The sequence below is a fragment of the Paroedura picta genome, chromosome 5 (genome assembly GCF_049243985.1).
Source record: "Paroedura picta isolate Pp20150507F chromosome 5, Ppicta_v3.0, whole genome shotgun sequence".
Lineage (NCBI taxonomy): Eukaryota > Metazoa > Chordata > Lepidosauria > Squamata > Gekkonidae > Paroedura > Paroedura picta.
Genome location: NC_135373.1, coordinates 10,133,180 through 10,138,708, shown reverse-complemented (window position 1 = coordinate 10,138,708; position 5,529 = coordinate 10,133,180). Strand labels below are relative to the sequence as shown.

The 5,529-nt window shown below is 43.6% G+C and overlaps 1 long non-coding RNA gene across 1 annotated transcript; it reads right to left on the bottom strand.

Moving 5' to 3' along the window:
• Window positions 1–970: 970 nt before the first annotated feature.
• On the bottom strand, window positions 971–4,892 carry LOC143837057 (uncharacterized). The gene is made up of 3 exons (XR_013230895.1): window positions 4,776–4,892; window positions 3,571–3,687; window positions 971–1,246 (listed from the first exon to the last, which is right to left on the bottom strand). It is a non-coding gene; the product is annotated as an uncharacterized LOC143837057 (long non-coding RNA).
• Between the last annotated feature and the right edge of the window lie 637 nt (window positions 4,893–5,529).

Genomic DNA, 5,529 nt, shown 5'->3' with positions numbered 1-5,529 from the left:
CTTTATGCTACAACTTTGGGGGGAATTTTTTTTTTTTTGCCTTTGCCTTTGCCTGCACAATTGAACACCTATTCGTTGCTCCAGGCAGTTCACTTAAAAAAAAAAAACCTCCCATCCCCAGGAGAAGGGAAAGGGAGGCAGGTGTGAAGGCGAGACACTGGAGGAAGAGATAGCCTCTTCACCTCCCTACATTTTTTTTTCTGGTGGCTTGCTGGTTGCTCTTCATTACCTGGCACTACATATATTGGTGAATCCACATTTTGGGATTTAAAAACTAGTGCTTTGAAATGGAGGATGTAGCCAGCTCAGACACTACATGTTGGTGATGTCATTATTTTTAAAGGGTGTGGAAATCCCCCAAGAGTTGATCTTTTGATATTTGTGGGAGATGATAACATCCAAATTCATAATCTGGATCTTTAAAAGTGGTCGTCTATTTATTCTCTGGGAGGGAATCTTTTGGCCTCATTTGGGCATTGAAGTCCCCCATTAAAAAAAAACCTTTGCTTCAGATAATTCTAACGAGAATAATGAAGTATAATATTCTAGCTCAAACCAAGTATTCTTCTGCTTTCTTTTTCCCAGGGAGAAATAAATATTGACAAAAATCTCTGTTTCCCCATTGAAAAAGGACTGCCATCAGCTGAGATTTTAAAGAGATCTTCACACCTAACATTCAGTTTGTTGGAAACCCATATAGCAAACCCATCCATTAGTCTTCCAGGGCTCTTACTGGAGAGGCCTCTAGGTTAAAGCCATGAAACCCCCAATTCTCCCGCAGTAGATGGGACTGATTACACCTAAGCAGGTATAATTTGTGTCGTACTCTGTACAATATAACTGGAAAGGGAATACACTGAAACATTTTATATTTACTGCATGCAAAATAAATAACAGCTTCAAGCAAGAAAGAAAAAAGTTGTTTTTAATTCATGTTCCATATAGTTTTTCTTTGCTGTGTGTATTGTATTACTGCATCTCCTGCTGTTTTGGGGGGTAAATATGTGGAAGTGGACAGCACCCTAATATCACCCCTTGATGAAAATCCATCCAATGCTTTGAGAGATCCTTCAGAAGAGGACTTTTAAGACTAGGAGCCCTGAGAGGGCCATGAGGACAGATCCTGATGAAGCCAGAGCTTTGCTGCATGTAAGTTCTTTAATTACAGCATTGGGTCCCATATCTAACGTTGTATTAGAACACATAGATCGAAAGACGCATTGCTTCGATGTCCAGGTATAATTCCCTGTCCATGGGAATAAAAAGCAAAGGTGAGACCTGAGGTTAGTAACAACACCAAAAGAAGTTCATCCAGGCCAGTTTCATGATGTAAAGAAACACTTATGCCACCTTTCAGAATGACCCACTCAAAACCCTGCTCTGAAAATTGTTATTGCCTCTAGAAGAACAATATTGCCATACATTTGCCTTGTATTTGGGAAACAGAATCACTTAAGGAAAGGGCCCTATCCTGAATAACAATACAAAAAGACTCCTAAGACGTGAAATATGGCAAACAAGAATTCCGTTCTTCAGCTGGTGGATCCTCTCAAAGGCAGCACAAATGCCATGGATTGAATTAAGGTATCCTTCCTTGCAATATATCCATGCTGCTCAAAAGTAATGGCTTTCCCTTATCCACCTAGGGGAAATGACATCAACATATTATATGATGAGGTGGGGAGCTCCCCCTTATTGGCAGTCTTTAAACAGTAGCAGTCTGATCATGAATGCTTTAGGCCAGAGGTTCTCAACTGCCCTAATGCCGTGTTCCCTACAGCAGGGGCGACGTTGGCATGGGCATGGGCACACATGTGGGTGCACGTGGGCACGTGTGCGGGCACACATGTGCTTACACCGCCGCTGCTTTTGCATGCCACAGTGCTCACCTCCTCCACACAGCCTCAGTGATCTCCGCAGCTTCCATGAGCTGTCTCGGTGACCCCCAGGAAAGGGCCGAATGACCCCCACATTGAGAACCACTGCTTTAGGCTGATCCTGCATTGAGCTGCATTGATTCCATTCTAGTAGATAAGCAGCCTCAATCCCTAGATTGCCATATTGCAGATCTCTTTGCACCCCTGAGTGTGGCAAATGCTGTATGTGGAGAGGGAGGGAGGAGGCAACAATTGGCACTGAAAGCTCACTTTCATGGGATGCACACTTAGTTGCATGTTGGCTTATTTTTTTATCTGCTAAATAGCCAGTCTCTTTAGGGCTAAATGACTGTGAGTATATACAGATACTTAGTAGCATGTGGAAATACTACCAATATCGTAATTCAATGTGACATTTGACCCTTCCTAACGGATTGGAGATGATGATGATGACGGCTTGTCGTGTCACAATTACTTATCTGGCTGTCTTATTTGAGGTGTGTAACCAGGTTGGTCTGCAGCAGAACAGCTCGAACTCTCTGCTGGCTGTTCGTTTGAGCACAATACCATGTCAAGGACCACCTAGAAGTCTGTTTATTTTTGGGATCAGGGGACCCAAGGGAGGATCTCCTCTATGAGCCTGCCAGTGAATAAAAGTCAAAGGCCAAAGTTAGAGGAGAGAAGATAGTTGTTTCAGTTTGGAAACCAGGGCCCATTCTGCACGGATTGGATAATGCACTTTCAACGTGCTTTTGCAGCTGGATTTTCCTGTGCGGAACAGGAAAAATCTGTTTTGAAAGTGCTTTGAAAGTGCATGATCCAAAGTGTGTGGAATAGGCCCAGGAAAAGACTCATAACAATGGGTTCAAATTACAGGCGGGGATGTGTAAGCTGGATATTAGAGAAAGCTTTTTAAACAAGAAGGACTTTTCTGTAGACTCCCTTGCCCAAGGATCATGTATATTCTCTTTCACTGGAGATGTTTAAGCAGTGTTGGATGATTTTTTGTCAGGGATACTGAAAAGAGTAGGCCATTGGAGTGGGTGGTCTCTACAACCCTTCCTATTTTTCAAGTACTTCTTTCATTTATTATTCTACAATAAGTTATAGGGACTAGATCAGGCTTTCTCAACCAGGGTTTCAGGAAATCCTCGGCTTTCTTGATTGTCCTGGAAGCCTTTCCCAAATGAGTGGGAATTAATTAACGTTTCATGTATGTTTAAAATGTGTTAAACATTTATTGGGTACTATGACCCCGCCCCTCAAAATGGCCAACGATGGACCAGGAGGGGGTGGGAAGGGGAAGTTCCCTGGGTAGGCACTTATCCCGCTATGCTTCCCAATCATATTCTGCACGATCGCTCTGAAGAATGTTTCAAGAGTTTTTCAACAGTAAAAAAAAAGTTGAGAAAGGCTGGGCTAGATTTTGGCAGCTCTTGAAGAGGTACCTTGTGAGGCAGGTGGGGCTGAGAGAGCTCTGAGAGAATTGTGACTCGCCCCAGGTCAACAAGCTGCCTGGATGTGGAGGAGGAGTGGAGAATCAAACCTGGCTTTCTAGATTACAGTCTGCCTATCCTAACTATGCTACCATACGGAAGATGATCTACAGATATTTTAGTTAAATGAACAAATGCTATGCCAAGTTTATGCCCTAAACTTTGGCCTGGATTGGTTGAGGATCCTCTTTGCCTACCTGCAGGTCCCAGCATAAACACCACAGTCATACAGGTATCTCCTTGAGGACAAAGTATTTTCTGGCTGTGGCAGAAATTACCAGCGGCAGTGCACATTTCACATTCCAGGGAGGTACCTGTGCAAAAAACCAGAAAGGGACTCACAAAATATATGGGATGGAGACAAGGGATAGACACAAACATGAGAAATGAGGTTCAGTTTTTTCATAGTTCATGGCATTGCCATAAACAAGCCACAAACAACATTGCCACAAGCATTGCCACAACATTGCCACAAGCCACAAACTTTCACAAACATTTAGGGGCTAGACAAACTGGTTATGCTTGTGAAGCTCGTGATACAGCAAATCCCTGCCAGGAAATTTCTGGCTGACTCTTTCCTTCTTGCAGTTTTGGTGAAAATTGCATTTATAAGGTCCTTTTTGTGTCCCCTCCAAGGAAGGTGCCCTCAGGAAAGTAGTTGTTGGGGAAATGACCATGGACAAGCAGTCATTTTGATAGGTACAAGTTCAGATGGTTCAAGAGTGTGTAGAATGAATGCAAGCTGGAGACATCCGCTCATAAATAAACTCTAGAACAGGAGTAGTCAACCTGTGGTCCTCCAGATGTTCATGGACTACAATTCCCATTCTCATGGGAATTGTAGCCCATGGACATCTGGAGGTCCACATGTTGTCTACCCCTGCTCTAGATGACTCAGAATCACAGAATCTCACAGATATGGAAGAGATCACCAAGGGCCATCCATTCCAGCCTCCCACCTTCTCAGGGACTTAAAAGTTCTACACTCCTGGCAGCCGCTCATCCAATCTCCTCCCAAAAAAGCTTCTAATGAAGGAGTATGGAGGACTGCTGGAATTATAACTGTTCTCCGACCTACAGAGTTGCTTCCCTATGAAAAATGGCTTCTTTGAAAGGTGGGATTCTACAGTATTATGGCTGGCTGAGGTCCCTCATCTTCACAAAACCCATTTTCCCCAAGCTCTATACCCAAACCTTCAGGAATTTCTCAATTTGGAGTTGGGAGTCCTACACCCCAAACCCTACCCCCAGCATTTAGGAATTTGTCAACCAGGAACTGGCAACCCTAATTTTGAAACCACTGTTTGGAATACCAAAATGATCTAACAACAGATACGGATTGGACTCCTTTTCCTGGGATATAACTGAGCACGGTCTCAGCTACTAACAGCTGTAATCCTACCTGTAGAGAGAAGCAGAGAGAAGAGGAAGAGCCTGAAGAAGTTTTCCATGGTGATGGGAAGTGCACCACGTAAGGAGGAGTGCAAAAACTCTTTCTTCGGTAACTGAAGTGCCTGCAAAGATATTATCATTGTTAACCAAAATTGTATTTCCTGGGGTTTATTCCCTTTTTAATACAGCAAGACATTTTCCAGTCTAGCTGGTGTTTATTTTACTGTCTGCTTTGTGTACTTTTTATTTTATCCAAAGATGTCAAAAAGTAGACCTCTGAGGAAGACCCAGTGTGGGATGAAAGACATCCAGTCTAATGCCTAAGACAGTATGGTGCATCTGATATATTTTTTTCAAGAATGGCCTATGGGCGTTGTGCATATTTTTATCAGTTGTCTAAATTGCACAGACATCCTGCCTTTCAGGACATGGAAAATAACATCACAACACTGAAATAACCATCTTTGGGCCCAAGGGAACCTGCCAACTACTGCCCTGTCTTGCACCCAGCGTTTCTAGGAGAGGCTGCCACGGTCCAATTAGCAGCATTCCTAAATGAAGCTTCAGTCCTGGACATAGCTTCCAGCCGAGCCATGAGGTTGAAAGGGAACTAGACACCCTGATGGATGACCTTCACAATGAGCTAGACCAAGGGTCAGCACTGCTCGCATAACTAGACCTCACAGCAGTGTTTGACAAAGTTGACCATGAGCTGCTAGCTCACTGCCTTGCCAACACTGGGATACATGGGACAGCCCTACAAT